Source organism: Anas acuta, chromosome 2 (genome assembly GCF_963932015.1).
Source record: "Anas acuta chromosome 2, bAnaAcu1.1, whole genome shotgun sequence".
NCBI lineage: Eukaryota > Metazoa > Chordata > Aves > Anseriformes > Anatidae > Anas > Anas acuta.
The window spans coordinates 15411364-15431321 of record NC_088980.1 but is presented as its reverse complement, the minus strand read 5'-3'; the positions used below and the strand labels follow the sequence as shown (position 1 = coordinate 15431321).

The 19958-nt window shown below is 36.7% G+C and overlaps 1 long non-coding RNA gene across 3 annotated transcripts; it reads left to right on the top strand.

The window, feature by feature from the left end:
* The first annotated feature begins 11424 nt into the window (after positions 1-11424).
* On the top strand, positions 11425-18940 carry LOC137852163 (uncharacterized). 3 transcript variants are annotated; one of them, XR_011093688.1, is made up of 5 exons: positions 11425-11725; positions 12298-12381; positions 13082-13158; positions 17193-18064; positions 18433-18940. It is a non-coding gene; the product is annotated as an uncharacterized lncRNA (long non-coding RNA). The 3 variants fall into 3 exon arrangements; XR_011093689.1 differs by having other exon boundaries at positions 11476-11510; positions 11609-11725; positions 17193-18940; XR_011093687.1 differs by having other exon boundaries at positions 11427-11725; positions 17193-18940.
* Positions 18941-19958: the final 1018 nt, after the last annotated feature.

The window sequence follows — 19958 nt, the reverse complement described above, 5'->3', positions numbered from 1 at the left end:
ATCCTTCTCTTGTCAGCCAGATTCTCTTAATGCTCTCAGTTCTTCTCAGGGCTGTGTGCCCTCCTGCATGCTCTTCTATGTAGCTTTGCCATTCTTTTAATCCTTTGCATGACTATTTATTTTAATTTTCCTGTTGTGACCTTCAGTCCTCTTTTTCACCCCATTCCACAGTCACTGTGTGTGTTCTTCTCTTTCCCCGTATGAGTTTTCTCTTTCTTTCCATTTGCAACTTCTATGCCCTTGGCACTATTATTTCCTTTTCTTCTGTCTAAAAGAGAAGACAGAGAAGCTCCTAGAATTTTAAAACTGCATTTGGCAGATCAGAATAATGTTATGTTCAAAGCTTCAAGTTATAGGGAAAAGGAGAAGTAGTCGTGTGCTTTTTCAGTGTAACCCTGAAGAATTCTCATTTGTTCCTGAGCACCAAGATTGCAGCTCTCAACAGGAGCTATTGACGTCTCCAAAAAGAACGACATATTTTGGGGCCGGTCTTAGTCTTTTCTCCTTCTTATTGCTGTGCATGAATAGGAGTAAGAAAGGTAAATGTGACTGCTGGTTAGCTATCCTTGAAATAAAGGTGGCTGAGGCTCACACAAAGACAGCTCTGATTTTCCAGGCCCTGACTTTGTTGAAGCACGCCCCTGGGTGTTGCACGGCCATGATCCCTAGGTGGCACACCAGCATATAGCAACGTCGCCACACAGCCAGAGCAGCCCTGAAGTTGCTTTAATGTAGTTTGTCAGAATTGGGCCTTAGCAGTCATATCTCCCCTTCACCTTGAATCTTGCTCTGAGAGCAGCTCAGAGAGAACAGGATTTTCATGTCTTTAGTTTTGAACTTCTGTGTTATTTCACGGCTTGTAGCTTTCCTCAGGGTTCGGTGCTTGAAAGGACAACTCCTTCATGTGTTTACTAATCTTTCACAGCTGCACCAAACCTCAAAGGAAAATTAATTTATCTAAAGAACAAAATTCACCTTTGTGACTCCCTTTGTTTAAAGGAAACAAACAAACAACAACAAACACCAGAATATGCCTTATAAAGCTTTTTGAGCAACTCAACCCAAAAAGGTGAGAAATAGGGCTGACAACCTAAGGAAGGACCCAAGAACAGCAGCTTCTAAAATCTCAAGACCCAAATCAAAATAACATGTCTTTTGCAGCACTAGTTTTTGTGGTTTATTTCGTTTGAAAAACTCTGTCTAACTTTTGGTCACCTGACCACAGGAGATTAAAAAGTAGCCCTGAAAATGAATACCTTGCTGTTTGCCTTAGGTGTTCATTCTGCTAGACTCCAGGAAAAATAAGCTAAAAATTCTCCAATATCTGTAGGCAGGCAAAAATATATGAAACAATCTCAAGAAATTTCTGGAAAATCTCATGAACCTTTAAATTTAACCCAAAGGTTTGTAGTGATTCTTTGTGAACAATAGGTAAGGCCTTACATATGTTTTATTTTGTTTCCTAATAGCTTTAAAGTAATTATTCAGTTCTATATGTGGTTTCACAGTGTCAAGGGCTGTCTCTAGATATTGGAGTAGTATCTTTTTAATAGCTGACCTGCAAAAATATAACAAAATACCAATGAAAACTGTTACTGTTGAATATGTACTCTAGCCTATAATATTGTATTTTTTGTCCCCAATGAATGCTTGCAGAAATTAATAGGTTTCACACAACCCTGATGGTTATTAAAAATACCCTAACTTTCCAGGCTTTTTGGCAGCTAGCCATAACAAAAGGACCATGTGGCTCAAGAATCATCACTTAGGCTTTTTGTCAATTCATTCAGTACTGGCTTGACACCAATGCTAACTGCAGCTGATGAAGAACAGTTTGGTGTCTAGGACAGCAAACAACTGTCCTAGAGTCCCTAGGTGGCTGGAGCATTTAGAACATGGTCTGATTTCATAAGGAGCTGGTATGCCTTCTAGTCCCAAAAGATGGGCTTCTCACTCAGATTGTAATGAAATGATACACCAGACCTTTCAATTCCAGCCTTGATTGGTAAAATAATCTTTTCTGAGTTAATTTCTGTACCCTGCTGACATACGTGACAGCAACTGCGGATTTACTAAGAGCTAAGAGCTCTCCAGTCCCTGTGCCATGCTCTTGTTGCCTGGTGCAACAGGTACGAACTACACACACTTACGACAGCTAACAGCCTTGAAACTTCTGTTCCCCATCCGTGTTTCCACAGTGGTTGCCCTAATCCTTGCACCAAAGTATTGAGTGTTGAGTTGTAACTGGACAGGAGATTTCTCATCCCCTCATCCTGATTCTAATGTGAGGCCTGAAGTCCCTACTGAGCAGCATGCAGTAGCATTATTGCAGATAATACAGAAAACATTCATATGAGAGCCCTGCAGCTGTCTGGAAGTGGCTGATGGTACCCAGGTGCGTACTATAGCTACTTGATATGAAAATAAAATGTTAAAAACTGTGAAGTACAGTGAAGTATGTTTGCCACGTGGGATATCTCGGACTAACTAGTGCCAGGACACTTATGTACAGTGATAATTTGTATGTGGTTAGGAGAGGTACTGGAGAACCAGCAGCGAGGCTTTAGTGTCTACTGTCAGCTAACACATTGAATGAGCTGGAAGTACAGATGCAGCTTTTTTGTTTGTTTATATGTGAAGAAACAGTGATGATGAAGTTATGGACAAATATTAGGAAGCTTCACCATCATTTATATTTCTTCATAATTGTTGTTAAGTACTGAAGTGAACCATGAACTAAGATAATCCATATTGCTTTGGAAGTACTTTGTAAGACCAGCAATACTTTTATGCAAAGCACTTCACAAGAGCTATGAACTCACAACAGAATTGAGGTCAATTATTTTTACATAAGACAGCTCTGTTTGGTTGCTTTTTATCAAGCTTTAGCATAGACCTTTATTTCAGGTAGACCTAGGAAGTTTGTCAGACGGGATAGTTATAAACATTTCTGTCACAATGCAAAAAACAGCTTACCTGGTTTTACTTCATTTTAGTCTAATTTATTTTTCTGAGGCAAAAATCATCCTCCCCACTGTTAACACATTTTTCTCATTACTTATTGGATATCATTTGATGGATCACTAGTTAACCTATTGACACTACATCGAATTTCCTCATTTATCAAACAACACAGCAAGTAGACTTGGGAGGTTATTGAGTCAACATAAAATCAAATGGACTTTATCACTACAGAATTACTAGTTAACATCTTTCAAGGAAAGGAAAAAAGGACTGAACACATTTAAGTTTTGTAATTGTGCTTAGACTTAACAAAAAATGGAAAAAGAAGATGAGATGTTCTAGAAAGTCTATGAGTAAAGGGTTTGCTTTCCCAAATGAAGCATTACTTGCTGAAGGACTGGAAATCTTAAGAATATTCTATTTTACCAGCTTTAAAACTAAGAATATTCTATTTTATCATTTTTAAAACTTATTCTAAAACTGTTAGTGCTTCTTGGAAGATATTAGAAAAGATTTAATATGACAAAAAAAACACATCATTATCTTTGGTGTAGTTTTAGTATTGGAACTCTATAAACTTGTGAATTTACAAACTGATTTGTTTCCCCTTCTTCACTTTTCAGAGTAGTAATGCTCAGAAGTTCACTAACACTTTTATTCTGTATAATTGCCTTAGAAGATTTTAAGTAGAGAGTCCTTAGTGTAAGCATAATATTAGGACTTTGTAAAGCCTCAATTTTACATTAATGTAATTCTTGAAATATTAACTATATTTAAACTAAAAGTATTTAATGAATTTTATATATCATTCTACTTAATTATAATTTCAATACATTAAGTCAATGCTTTTTTCCAGCTCAAGTTCTTTGTAGCAGCAAGTTCAGTGAACAGGAAATCAAGAGACAGAAGGTCAAACTGGCAAAAAATATGAGAAAATATGTCAAACCTATTTTCTCATTCATATACTTATTGATATATTCAGATGTAAAATTGCTAAGAATGTACTTTTTTGGTTCCAATGATATAATTTAAAAGAAAAGTGCTTTAATAAAATTCAAAAAACAAGAGCAGTTTGTTGGTCTCTTTGCAGTCAGTCATTCAGACCACTACAGATGAGAGAGGGAGTTAGGAGAATCTTAGCAGAGATAGAGCGCTGACAGTATCAAACTAGTGGATGCTGCTTAATGTCTTTGCTAACTATGGTGCATTGTGCAAATTAACTAAAGCAAGAAGCCTTGGGCCCCTTAGCAAGGTGAGTCCCTTGATAAGAATGTGAGCCTATCTTAAGAAAATGTAAGAAACTGGTCCTGCGGATGGACAAGAGCCAAGGAGCAACTGAGTCTGCTGCAAAGACAAGAGGTCAACTAACGGTGAGGAGGAAGACTCATCAACCTTCATCCTCTTGACCCCTGGTGACCACCACCAGGAGACACTGCACAAGTGCAGATGGGAGGAGCTTGTGGAAATGACTTCTGGAACTAATTTTAATATGAAGCAGGGACAGGTTATGCATATGTATAGGCACATTGTGAAACTTCGTGCGTATGTAACTCTGTACTGCGTATAACTATGGCAAGTTGCTGCATCTCATGCACACGACTTTGGGGTGTCTACCCCCTGTGCTGGCCTGTGCTGGATAAATATACCTACTTTACAGTCTACTGATTGTAGAGTCTGTTTTCTTCAAGGCACAAGCATGAAGGACCACGTTATTTTCAGATAAACTTGATCTAGAAAATCAAACTTAAACAGTTCTAATTCAGTGTACAGATGTGTTCAAGTATTGTTACTAAATGTCTACAGGTAAATGCAAGCCATTTCTTTTCTGAGCTTTCTTATATGTCTATGCTTACATTGCCTTCTGTCCTGAAGGTGACTGATATTAGGACAGCATCTAACATATTTCAAACCATTGACTGATTGTTATACGTGTTGCTTGCTAAATGAACAACAGTTAGAAGAGTGTTTGGTTCTTCTCCTGACTTTCAGAAATGTGTTATTTCAGCAAAATATCCTTCCCATTCAGAGTAATGCCGCTTTGAGTTATCCCTTGCAGTTAACAGTTTCCTTTAATGTTTTTGATGCCTCTTTCTTCACTCGCACTCTTCACTGTGCTTTTAATTTCTTTGCTCATTTCCATTACAGTAAGGTCCAAAGATCCTTTCCTTCTGTACAGCTCTTCTCCTAAAGTTCTCACATGGCTTTGTAGCAGGTTTTACAGGGAAATTAATCTTGTACAGTCATCTACTGCAGTCCTCCTTTAATTATTTCTGAATCTGCTGGCCAGTTTCAATCACACGTGACAGAGGAATAAAGAGTGTTTATATCAGTCTGTTTTTGGATGCATGATTAATTTCTAACCACAATCAGAGTTTTGTGAGTTCCTAGAGTGATATGTATGTATTTAAATGTATTCAACTCTTACTAATTTCATTATGACAGAGACACTGTATTAATACCCACACTGAAGAAAAATAATTGCACAAAAAAGACCTGCAGTGGAGGCTAGATTTGTATCCTTCCACTGTTTTAAAAAATCTCTAGTTTCTACTACTGAAATTATTTTTAACAAAGTACCATCCTTTCTGGGGACATTTTTGTTTGTTTGTTTGTTTGTTTTTGTGTGTGGGTCCATTACCATGTTAACAGTTCATTTGTCTGTTTAGGATTGCATCCTATTCATTGGCGTAAAAGGAATACTTTCACCCCATTTCTTGAAAATTTTAGAAATTGTTGAGAAGCCTGGTTCCATTATTTTACGAAGTAAAATGTATTTTCTGGCAATGTCCCTATTTCTACTGATTATAATTTTTAGAAACATAGAAGAAGAAACTCAAATTTAAACCCCTGTTGAAAAGTAAGGTGCCTCCATAAATAGATAGTTCTGGGTGGTGGGGAATGGGAGAGCTTTCACAATATCAGAGAAATATTTTCTTTGATGTGAAAACATAGCAAATATACAATTAGTGAAAACTGAAAAAAGCACAAGAATCTAGGCCACATACAGATCAGTGAATGCTTTTGCTTGTTAATTTGGCATACTCTTGCTATGCTTACATTTCTCAGTAGTGCAAGAATGTAAGAACAGACAGAGTGAAATGAAATGTCAGCCTGCTGCTAACGACAGCAGGGAAGAATATAGGAAACAGGTCAAGTATAGAGTGATCCTTGCACTGGTATACATACATGCTCAGCTCTGACAGGTGGCAAGTTAGGGATTTCTGAAGCTTGTGTTTGCTTCACTACTGATATAGCTGATGTGGTTCACAATGCTTATTTGCCACCAATGGGAATACACTCCATGACTTCGGGCATTATTTTTAAAAGCCATTAATATTTTTCATTTGTATAATATCCCATGATGTCCAGTTTGACTTTATTTGTAAATGGCTGATTGTCTTCTAACATACCACTCCCTGTCTATTTAATTTTAAAAATGGTGAATAATAATTTTCAACTCATATTCTCCAATCACTCATAATTCTACACCATTTTTTCTCTGACGGATAATAGGGATTCTGCTGTATTTTTGGGGAAAATAAAAGCAAGTTCTTGACTTCAAATGAAGTAGTTCAAAGCCTATTTTTATCTTTGTGTTCTTTCTTTGCACCTTTTCTATTTTTTTTTATTCTGAGATAGGAATGTCAGAAATAGATGTAGTATTCATGGTGTGACCATGCCATTCATGCATGCAGCAATAATGAAGTTTTCTGTTGTATTTTAGTTTTCCTTTTTTCTTATTCTCCTCTCCTTATTTTTGTTTTCATTTTCCAACAGCTTTTAACATTATTTTCTAAATACTAAGAGTTAGTTTGGAGAAATAACTGCAATAATTTCCATGTTTTCCTTTTGCAGAAAAGGCAGGTATAATTAATAGTGACTTAGGATCCATTTATATATATGTAGGTTTTTTTTTTTTTTTTTTTTTTTTTTTTTTTTTTTTTTTTCCCAGTGTGCATTATTTTATACTTAGGGAAGTGATGATGACTCTTCCCCAGGTATACCATATTTATCCATCTGTCTTTCAGTACTATATCTATAACAATTTCTATGAATTTTCCCAATATGAAGGTGAGTCTTGGTGGTTTATAGTTCCCACCATATACCATATTTTTCACATTTAATTTCCCTGGTACTGAGATTTTAGAACTATAAGGTCCAATATCACCACATTTTGGAGCAGGGATTTGGAGTTTGGCAGCAGAACCTCTCTGATATTAATGATATGAATTTGCTACTTTTATGACAGCTATCAAATATTGGCAGAATAAGCCCTTGAAAAACAATTTCCATCTGTTCAGTAAATACTACTAGGTTTCTCTTACTTCTACCTATAAATTGTCCAGTTTTATTGTCTGCACTTCTACATGCACATCTTGTAGGGCTTATACATTTCAGAAAGATTGCATCTGTATTTACTCTGCATATGTAGAGTTCCTCATAGCCACATAGCTCCTATATATTTACTAGACTCATATTCTGCTGCATCTTGAATGTCATCAGATCCTTACAACAACTGTTCATATAGTTCTGCTCTGCTTTCTGCTCCCTTCTGGCTAACAAAGTGGTAGTTAGTCTGAGGACTGCAGAGCTCAGCAGAACTTCTTACACTTCTGTTATGGCATTAATAGTTACAGTGGTGCTAAAGCTAAGACTGAGGATAATGTCTGAGGGTTTTCCTTGTTCAGCCACTGATGTGCAGAGAGTTTGCAGATGTAGTCTGACTGGAATACAACTCTGCTGGGCTGTCCTTATTAAAGAAGACAAAGAGAACTTGATTAGGAGGAGAAAAGCAATGTAGAATGGCTAAGGAGGAAGGAGAAACTTCCCTGAGTGCCTGGAATTAATCCATAATTCTTGGAGCCAACATGTGCCTTTGCCATCTGCAAATAACAGTGGAAACAATGAAAAGGTTTGTGACCTCTCTTCTGATTTCTGTGTGTATAAGACAGTGACAAGTTACTGGGAAGTAGTCTGTGTGGCCAGTCTGAACACCGCAGTATTGTTCAGAATCTGTGTAGCGTATATACATTTCTACATCATTAAATGTCTGACGTAGAAAGGCAAAAAGCATGCATGTGTATCTCCTGCCCCCCCCCCCCCTTTTTTTTAAATGTTTGATAAGTTATTTGCATATTAAAGCAAAAGAAAAACAACACACAAGGCCCAGTTTTAAAGGTTATCTCTGATATTCCAAGTTCATTTGTTTTCAGAATATGCAAACTGAATGTGCAGTGAATGAGATAGAAAAATGCCTCAGAAAAAGAAAGGATTAAGGCAGCTTCATAATCCCCAAACACGACTGAATTTCTCTCTTCCTGTATGATCCTGGCCCAGTTACTCCAAGAGAATTTAGAAAAGTGGTGGAAATGACCAATCTGGAAATGTCACAATGTGCAGAGGGACCTAAAATTCCTAATGCATGGGAAGTGAGTGGGAATCCTGTTTGGAACACACCAAGTGCTAATGCCAGAAAAATTAAAGCTTTACTATCTCATGTTGGATTTCAAAAACGTGTTGATGCTACTGACTTTGGTCTTCTTATGCTCATATGTAAAATAACACCATGACCTCATCCACCATCCAAAGTGTCTTTGAAAACACGTGGATTCACATTTGTAAAGTACTCATATTGGTGACCTGCATTGTAAGAGGAAAAAGCCATAAAGTATTAATAATCCCTTATGTGTATCAACAGTAAGAATAGAATGAAACAACCACTAACTGCTGGTTTAGGAAAAGGGAACTTGGAAAGTGAAGAAATTTTAGGTATATGATAACATATTAGTTTTTCCATGGGACCTTAAGGTGTATACAACACAGAAAGGCAGGAATTAATATTTTTTTTTGTGCAAATTTTGTTATGCCATTTCCTAACCTGCAAAGACTTGACCATACAACAATAAATATTTAAATATAGTTTATATGTATGTTCAACAACTACAATATAGTCCAGTCTAATGATCTGCTAATGATTATGCAGCCTCACTGTATTAATTATGAAGTATGAATAAATAGTCTCTGTGTTTATATAAGTTATTCAGCTTCAGTATCTTTTCAAAAGTGAACGATCATATTCATTTTTTTCCCATTTTGTATCTTAGAAAATACATGGTATAATGAAGAGTTGGTGTATAAAATGAACATACACAATTGCAGATGTTTATATATTTCTTTATTTTTTAAATGTTAGCCACTCTTATTTGCTCTTGTTTTATTCAATCTATCATGTAAATGCTACTCTGTTTTATTTAGACTTTATGGCAGGAAAGGGGTTTCTGTTTGTTTATTCAGGGATGATTTCTCTCTCACTGGAGCTGAGCACTCCTAATGAAAATATTATGTATATATCAAGGAGTGCTATTTAAATTATATTTCAGTTGATAAATTTGCTGCACTCTATTGTTGCATCTCATGCTTCTCCTTGAATTTATATTTGATCTAAGCAGGTTATTTGTAATGGGAGAATTTTCCATTACAGAAGGTCCCTGTTGTGCTTAGCAACCTCTCCCCCTCCACATTTTAAAACAGGATTCTCTAAAACAGGATTCTCTTTGAGGTTTATGTATACATTAAGTCTGATGTATTGGAAAGATTTATTTACTCTTTTTCCCACAGGGTGAGAAAGAGATTCTCCTCCTCCCCTGTCTAAAAGGCTCATTTCTGCTTTTTGTTTGTATGTGATGGGAATACACCACCTGTTGCCTGTGTATAAAACAGAAAGTATTGATGTTAGAGGCCACATCTAACTGCACTTTAATGTCAGATTATTTTAATTAAAGTCTGAGGCTGCAGTAACAATAAGGACTTTAGATTACTTGGTTGCTCTTTGACATCCTACATTATTCATTTCTGAATTGCACAGCCCCGGCTGGGTTAACCAGTTCCAGGCCCAGACCACTGCTATCGTGTGACTGTAGGTGTGAACGTGTGATGAACAATTTTTTTTTGGGGGGGGGAGGGGAAGAGAAAGGGGGTGAAATTCCTTGTGGACACCTGAAGCTGTTACAAAATAATAATAATAAAATTTAGGTGAGCAAAAATTCCTTCTGGCCTTTGGCAGATTGTAAGCATGCCGGAACACTTCACATTATGTCGATCATAGTTGTCTGAAATGATATCATACCTATAGTCTGCTGCAGGCTGAAAAGTAGCCTATGCCTCAGGTACTGTTTTACGCCTTTGCTTTTGTTACTACATCCTTGTAAGTCTTCAAAAGGGAAATGAAAATATCCTATTCAGAAGAAACACCATCCAGAAGAAATGTTTCTTAAACTCCAACAGCTTGGTGCGGTGACTACTTCCCTGGGGAGCCTGTTCCAGTGTGCGAGCACCCTCTCAGTGAAGAACCTCTTCCTGATGTCCAGCCTAAACCTCCCCTGCCTCAGCTTTACGCTGTTCCTGGGGGTCCTATCACTAGTGACTGAAGAGAATAGATTGGCACCTGTCCCTACACACCCCGTTGTGCAGAAGCTGTAGACCGTGATGAGGTCTCCCCTCAGCCGCCTCTTTTCCAGGCTGAACAGGCCAAGGGACCTCGGCCACTCCTCATACGTCTTCCTCATACATCTTCCTCTTTAGGCCCTTCACCATCTTGGCAGCCCAGTATCTTATTGACTTGAAGAAAGAGGCTTTAATCTATCCTGGCTTGTTTACTAATGAAGGAGCACGAAAGAGATGTGTGTCCTTGTCTCTGAAGAGGAGGTGAAGGAAGAGCTAGTGCAAGGAACACAAAAATCCAGCCTAATATGTAGTTGGCTCTGAGCTTGGAGACTGCAACCTTCTTCAAAACTCCAGATCTAGAGGAATGCTTTGCTGCAGCCTAAAAGCCACGTCTACATAAGCTCCCCCAAGCCAGCCAATCTTCTGTCCATGACCTACCAGGAAACAGCAGTGTAGGCATGTAACCAAATTAAAGCCCAAACCTTCAGCCCAGTCCTTGACCTGAATAGGGAGTGACGATCCGGATCCTGACATTTATACATGAAAGTTTATATGCAGCCAAAATAAATAGTGGAGTCAGAGGTCACGGGGCTAGATTATGAAAAGTCCTGCATAAAGAAGAGATCTCAGAGAATCAAATTGAAATAACATTAATGTCAAGAAAAGTCATTCTGATTGCTACATTCTTTATCTGTCTTGACTAGACAGATGAAAATCTATGACGGCAATTTTGCCTTTAAGGTCGTTTTCATTTTTCTTTTATTTATTTCATTTATTTATGTTTATTTATCTTATTTTAACAGGCTCTGTACTACTTTTCCTCACAGAATGACTAACAGAAATATGACCCTTATGCGCCTTTTGTAGTTAATTCATTAGGTCAACGCTAACCACTAAGCGCCTTGTCAGGTTATTTCTCTTAGCAATAAGGAGCAATTGACCTCAAAATATTGAAGCCAGGTAGATGAGCCTATTCCACAAGGTCTCTTGGCTCCACCTTTGTTAAGTGAAATCTGCCAGGTGGGGATCATTTGACCTTTGCTATATAGGAAGCATGATGAGTTATGGGAAGAATTGCCTTTCCGGGGGAGTTTGAGGCTCAGGTTAGCTAGGGTGCTTTTCAACTGTCATGGTGAAATGGACTCAGTGTTCCCTAGTAGGCTGCTTTTTCTTCATGTTTTCTACCATCTATGTGCAATAGTTTTAGAGACTCTATGAGCTAGTTACATTGGTGGTGCCTTCTCAGTACAGTAAAACCCTGGTGGTACTATTTCACTGGGAAGTAGTTTGGCAGTGACTCAAGTTCAGAAGCTGGCAGGTAAGTGTTCCTGGGTTCTACAGTTGTTTCATGTTGGGGTGTTGGAGTACTTCCTTCGCCTTGTCTGTTTTCAGTGAAGTTACTTAAATGAATTCTAAGCTTCCTTCCCAGCCCTAAATAATAATAAAACAACATCTGAAGCTCAAGTGTATGCAGGTAAGGCTGACTTTGAAGAATATTTTTAAGTATTTGTTAAGATTGAAGAACAGACTGCATGAAAAAGATGCCTTACTGTGAATTCTTACCTTGCTTTGTGGTAAGAAGAAACAGATTTGGGTAGATGCAGGTGGTGTTATCATTACCTTTGTAAAGTGTTCATTGTGAGAATGTGCTGTTTGTAAAAGAAATGCTGTTTTCACAATGAGCAAGTCAAAAGCCTTTAAACTACTAGAAGTTACAGTTTCAAGGAGATAACTTGACAGATAGAGATGATTGTTGGCCATCTCCCCCTGAACCCTCCATAGACCAGATCCCTGAAAAAAAGTGTGAAATGTCATTGTTAATAGTTTCTGAAGTAGGGTCACAGGAATGTGTTTTCCCACTTGTTCATTGTTCCTTTCTTCTTCTCCAAGCGAGTTCTGGCAGCTTTGCAAAGCTTTGACTGTCCTTGGGATGTTCTGACGAGATGTTCTTCTTGGTATGCCTCTAGAATGCACGTGAGGTTTTGTCTAAGATTAAACAAATCCTTAGGGGTGTCATCTACCCATAAGACTGAAGCAAAGACTGAGGAAAAGAAGGCATTAAGCACCTAAGCCTTTTCCTCATCGTTTGTAACTAAGTTTCTGCCCTCATCCAGTAAAGGACGGAGATTCTACTTAGTCCTCCATTTTGTGCTGATGTATTTGTAAAAACATTTTTTATTGTCTTTAATGGCAGTAGCCAGACTGAGCTCCAGATGAGCTTAGGCCTTTCTAATTTTGTCCCTGCACAGCCTCACAACATCCTTATAGTCTTCCTTGAAGTATGTAAGCTAACGCAGTTAAAAGGCATGTTGTTAATCCCCTGGGGAATATGTCCAAATACATGTTCTGTCTCCTGTGTGGAACTTGTTTTCTGAAATCAAGGAAACAGAGGCTTTTTTTGTCCTGTGTGTCACTTAGAAATAACAGAAGAGGCTTTACAAATGAGGGGAGTGGCTACTTTGTTTTTACTGAGTTGTGGTTGAAGCACTAATATCTGTTAAAACAATTAAAGTGGGTTAATTCTTATACTGGTGTGGTTGTCACAATTTAAAATAAAAGATTTGGATTTGATTAAAAAAATCAGTCTGTACAAAGTTAGATATTGATTTACTTAATTCAACTATTGTCTTGACTGACTTAAAATTTAGATTACTTCTTACTTATTTTTTTCAAGGTAGGAAAGAGTTTCCATCCGCTGAGGAACAGTAATGTAAAATTGAATTCTTAGAATATTTCTTCTAGTAAGTATTTGTTTCTTCTAGTTTTTCTTGTATCCTAATGTCAAGGTGTCTTTAACTTTCCATTACTTTAAAGGTCATGAATGCTTGTAACTAGAGGGAGCTTTTCCACAAATGCAGAAATGGTGAATGCAATAGTGGCAATTATATTCACACTAAAGACTTTGATTCATGATGTTATAAAATGGTTTATAAATAAGCCCTTCTTTCTTATCATATTCCTCTAGTTTCAGTAAGCTAAATTGTGACTTTAGTTTAAAAATCTATATGTACATAAAGCATGAACAAAATTGAAGTATAAAACAAAATCTGATCTACTTAAGAAGGAAAGGAATATATAGAGAAAACATTAATGCCCTTCCGTTTGCATGCTGAACACAAGAGCCAAAACCCCAAAGGTGTTTTCTGCTGTGTTTTGTAAGGTGCTTAGAGTCAGCTTGAAGTCAGGGTTATCCAACCAAATCAGAAAAGCCTGAGAGCTCTTTCATTTTTACCACTTCTGGAAATGTGATCATCTTGCAACATTTTGTCTCTGATTATTCTGGAACTGTGCATTGGCTTCTAATATTTGGCTTGGCTATGAGGATTTGTAAGTAACCCAAAATGTACCAAACACTTCAAAAATATATATTATATTTTTATGTAGTGCTGTGGAACACTTTGCTTTTAAACTTGCCAAACATTATTTTGAGTGTAAGTGACAGTATATAGTACTCTGCGCTCTGTTTTGAAAAAAAACACTTTGTATACAATTGCTGCAGATAAATGCTAACTACAAAAAGCAATAATACATCCTCTTAAAAGTGAACGGTACAATTTCTTGCTTACCAGTTTTCTTTATATTTTTATGTTGTTTAAAAACAATACAATAATGCCATGTTCTTCACAGTGATTTGATTTCCTTGATAGTGATCAGGGAGCTGGATTTAACTTTTCAGCAGTATGACTATGCAGCAGTGGGAAAGATCAAAACATCGGTTTGTGTACATAGTGACCTCCCTCTTAATTATTTTTTTCACATTTAATCATTTAACTGTTTATATCGGGTATCAGTAGAAGATGGGATTGCATGTGCTGGGGGACAGGGCTATGAGTTGTTGAACACAGTGGTTTTGGTATAATTTTAGGCTTTAGTTTGCGAGGAGGTGGAAAGAAAATTTTTGCTCTGTGTACCAGTTTTGTACACAGTCTCAGCTGTTTGCTCTTTGCTGTCCCTGAAAATGTAACTGGGAATGTCTTGGTGTGACTGGCCATAGTAATCACAGTATAAATACAGTAATCACATGCTATACTGTGATTACGTATGGCATTTATGATGCCATTTTGACCAGCTCATACAACTCTTCCATGTAGAACTTGCTCTCCTGTTTAGGTTGATTCTAAGCAATTCAGTTTGAGTTCTAACCTAAATTCCTACCCCATTTTCTTGATATTTACTTTATTGGCCATGTACTTACACACAAATTGTATACAAGAATCACTATTTACGGAAATAGCCTATAGCTTTCCAGGGTTGCTTTATTCTAAGGAGAAACTTTTCAGCAGGGGTAATGTTATCTTGTGTCTTAGCCAGCCAGGAAAAGCTTTGGAAAACACAGTAACTTATTTTGCTTGTCTTCCTCATACCAGAAGTGACCTGGAAGGGAAAGAAATACCAGCTTCTTCTGCGTTGTTTAGGGAGGGAGGCTTGAAACAAGAGGAAAATGTGCTCAGAGTTACTAAGAAAATAAGTTTGAACGAATTTGGGTTTGTTCATTTGTAGGCAATACACCCACTTCCACTAAACCCATTTGCAGTGTCTAAGCACTACTTTTATATTGGTCAATTTTTCTTTTATATTGGATATTACCTGGTTCTGCTAGTCCAGCCTAATGCTGTTACTGCTTTTTGTTACCAGAAGTGGGCAGTATCACATGGACACTTGTAAGGAATGAGAGTTTCCGTAATTGGCTCTCTCTCTCCCAGCCTTAACAATGCCTGTGGAAGTGGATGTTTCATAGTTTTCTAAAGCCCTCAGCCTCCCTGAAAACATAAACCTCCTCAGACAGGGCTGAATGAAAGCAAAATAAAACCTGATAGGTTTGGCCATGAACAAATGAAATTGCATTTTTTTCAATCTGGTATTGATTAAACATAGTTTTGTATTAACAGCTGATGAAGGTTTTATACTGTGGTAAGCAGTCCCAGACTTACCCTCATATACCCATGGCACACCTTGATGATGACAGGAAACAGCTGCCATTCCTGCAGGAAATGTGATTCCAATCATGTCTTTCCTTCGTTTTTCCTTCCTTGGGTGTCCTTCCTTTTCTACATGTTATTCATTAATTGCTGTGTTTATTTTGTCTTTAAACATCTGCTTTGCACAGCTCCTGATAGCACAAAATGAAAATGTTCCAATCTGTATGAGTTTGCTTTACCATAGCATTTTTGGCTTCTGGTACTCTAATAGAAGCTTCTTATGCATTAAAAGTACTAAGAAAATGATTGTCCTGATTGTGTCCTTAAGCTTTCCTCAAATCTTCCTGTCTTCCCACAAATCAATACTACTAAGTTTTAATTTCCTTGCAATCATGTTTACAGAAGCATGTGATTCTGTCTCCCTGAACATAACAAACAATAACAGGAGTCAATTTTGTATGCTTACACTAGCAAGCTTTGTCTTTAGCTTGCTGTCTGGCTTCCTATCTTCAACACAGACTGGAATAGGTCTGCTTGTGGCATTTGACAGTTGCTAATTAACTTCTGTCAATACTTGGCTAATTTAAAACTAGCTCAGGTATTTCTTTAACTTGGTAAGTAGCTATAGTCTACCTAATATGAGGTTTGATTTTATTTATATATTAAAGATGTATGTTCATTGCACCTGGACACTTACTGAAAAACATAATCAGTGTCAGAGAACTGGGAGCTGGTGGAAGAATTCATGTAGGACAGTGCTGAAGCAAGGGTACGTTAACAGATCAAAAGGGTTTTTATAAGGGTTTCCTAACCTTATATAAGGACTAGAGGGAAGCCACTTATGTTTGTCCAAACAGGGAAAGAGAGAGGATGTTAAGTAGAGAGCAGGCATTGGTGATGAAAGAAGAAAAATCTTCAATCCTCCCTCTGCTTTTTATAATAACATTGTGAGGGAAAACTGTAAAAGTATCCTGAGATTATGTACCTGCGTATCCAGAAAGTTATTTTTTTGGAAAGTAAAGGTACTTGGGAAAGAAAAACAGATCTTTTCCAGAAGTTTCATCAAAGATGATAAAACCTTGAAATGATGTAATCTGAAAGGACAGAGGGAGAATATTACAAGAAGAACAATTGATGCTGAGCTTGATTTATTAGTCATCAGCATAGAAATGATAACTGAAGATGTGTCAGCTGATGAAATTGCTTAGAGAGAACATAATGTGAGATGAGGAAAAAAGCAATGGATGCTGCCCTGGGGAATATTGAGGGTGGGAAAACAGCAAAAAGGCTCATCAAGACTAAAAGAACAGTCTTCAAATGGACTGGAACAAGAAAAGCAATCTTCAAGCCTAGTGGGTGTGAAGTGCCAGGAAGGCAAGATGGGTCAACAGCATCCAAAATAGGAAGAAGATGGACGAGAAAGAAAAGATGGGAGAAGACATCATACATTCCCAATCCATACATCCGACCATGATTCCCTCTTGCTATTGTAACATGTAAGATGGGAAAATAAGATAATATGATTCAGAGATTAGAATACAAATCACAAGATAATCTTTGTTTTGCAGGGCTTAAATATATAACACATAGGGGAGGGCAGGGCTGACAAAGATAATAAAAGTGCCATTGCTTTTGTGCATTATGCAATGTTTCATGTTGTTATTTAAATACAAGGAGAAGACATTCTTTTCAAGGCAAAGATTTCTTTTAAATATTACTTACTCTACAGGCTGACTTATTATATTATGGATGTTATTTCCAATATAAAGTTTTATGTTTAAGGTCAGTGTGTTAGTATTAAATTTTTAAACAAAATACATAAAGGTAGTTTTCCAATTAACCACCTATATTTTACAGTTTTTGCAGGGGATAGACTAAATGAGCTACCAAAACAGAAGAGTTCTTGTGATTTTGGTATCAGATCTGAAAGGAAACATTGCCTTCAGGAAACTGTTTCTGGCAGCTAGCCGAACAGGCAGTACGTGTGGAGAGCACACAGCTGAAGTCTGACACTGTATTGCTTACAGACACAAAATTGTTACTGAATATGCTGGAATTCTGGAGACAGTCTTATCTTCCTGGAGTAACAGTACTGGATTTTTATGAACATGGAAACAATTTCAGAAAAATGTTAATGTTTAGAATTTTTTTGAGACCTATGTAAAAACAGTTAGAAGGCAATGTCTATTTTTGCATATGTCAAATTAATCATTGACTAAAGGAATGAGCAGTTCTGGCAATGGAGAGTGATATATTAGGTTGCCTAAGTGGTACTCTGGTATTTTGTAAAGAAAATATATTTTAATGGCTGATAACTTAGGAGCATAGTACTTAAAAATGCATAAAAATACCCTCCTGATCTTTGTCTGACATACTAGATTGTTACTATAATAAGAAAATGTTTTCAAATGTACTATATAATAAGGTGAATGTTTCAGCAGACAGAAAACTATTTAACTATTTCTTCACTTTTCCCTTTATGCTGTACAGAGACAGGGTTTTACGTACCTGCATGGTCTCTCGTGAAACTGTCCATGAAGTTTATAGAATAGTTTAATTCTTCTGTGTAAATATTTTTAAAACAACTTGGAGTAAGTGTTGTACCTGATATTTAGTGTATTGTTCTTACTATGGGGATGCAAAGGCAAGTTTAAACAGCCTCTGAACTGTATTATACCTGTCCACACCCAGGGGAGGCTTAGTGCTCTGGATCCTGAATGGATGAAGATGACACAAAAGTGCCAGTGCAATTCAGTAAGTGATCCGCTTTTTTATTTTTCATAATTCTTATTTAACGTTTGTTACTTGCTGACTATGGATAATGTTTCAAATGGGAACACAATCATCATTTTAGTTTTGGGGATTAAAATGGTTGGTATGTGGCTTATTTTGCTAAAACACCAATTTTCATGGACATACTTCAAAGTCTTAGGTGGTTTTGAACATCCCATATGTTATGAACTATATTCAAATAGCTAGATTTTCTGTTCTGGTAAATTCCTGCACAGTGTAAAAACTGAATATAAAGCAGCTGACTGGTATCTCCTTAGCCACGTACCTCAAAGCATCAGCATATTTTTTTCTAATATATTAGATTAAAGGTAAGTCTGCTTCTTTCAGGAGAAAAAATTAGGAGGTAACAGAGCATAGATTTGCAAACTAACCTGGAATCAAACCGGAAAGGTCTGTGTTTTTATACTTTGCCGTTTTGAAATTAAGCATTGCTGTAGATAGTTTGTTTTCCAGTCTTCCAATAATATCCAATCAGTTACCACCCTTAGACTTTCTGATACACCTATTACATCAGCATTCTTATTTAAGAAAGCAGAAATACTTAGACTATTACTGCTTTTGTAGAACAGATATATTTGATCTGTTTTACTGTTTTTCTGTGCCTTTTTATTTTTTTATGGGGCTCTGAAGTAGGCTTTGATCTTGATTCCATACTCTTCCACAAGTGTATTACTGATTATTCTTAGAGCCTGTGCTTTGGTTAGGAAATATTTCTAGAGTAAAATATTTGACACTTTAGATATGCATTTATTTTTCACCTGTCTTCATCCTTTACTAACATAAAAACTAAATAAGATGAGAATAAAGAAATATTTTGTTCATTTTCAGTATTTGTTTTACATCACTTAATTACTTGATCTAATGGAATGCAGTGGTTTTCTTAAACTATATGGACTGTTTTATGTTGCCATGATAGTATTGTTGAAAAAATGCATGCATTTTTTCCATGTTCAGCACTTCAGTTTTCATTTCACAGAGATGATCTTTAACACCAATCACACCTTGTGCAAGTGCCATGTACTGGCTCCATCCTTTTCTTTGGTATACAGCCTCATAGTTAGCAGAGGAAAGGAAAAAAGCCGGTCATGATGAGTAGGGTGTATTAGAGGCAAATCCACAGTACCTAACATATGAAGAACACTCTACGCTTACATCTACAGTGTTAATTCATTCTTCACACTGAGGTAGTTTTAGCTGATAATGAGTATCTTGATAAGAAGTACAACTTAAATTTCAAATAGCAAGAAAACTATGACATGTAAAAGACTATTGAATATAGTTTGCAGACTGATAATGGAAGTCTTATTCTTCAAATTATTTAACAGTGACATTAAATATAAAGTGTGCATTAAGGTTTGCTTTGACAATCCTAAGGTATGTAAAATGAGCAATGGAAACGAGTTTATAATTTCACATAGCAGAGAATCAACAATGCAGTACTCTTAGATCTTCTCTGGATCAAAATACTTGGTTTATGTATTGTGTAACAGTATTAAAGCATGTCGAGACAGATCATACAACCATCCCATGAAGAATGAATATAAAGTGTATCTGCTAACTTTCCATTGACAATATTTTGCTCATCTTGTTTTCTAAGATATTTCTTAGATGGATCTGTATTCTCTTCAGTTCATCATTAATCTTATTTTAAAAAAGTCCTGCCTTCAAAAATCAGTATTTAACCCCAACATCATTAAGTTATTTGATATTGTGCCATAGAGGCTGTTTTTCTTCCTAGCTGCAGTTTATTCATTTTAATGGGAAATACATTAATCCCATGTGATTATCATTAACTGGCATTCATGTGAATTACTTTGCAGCACTGTGTCATGATACTTG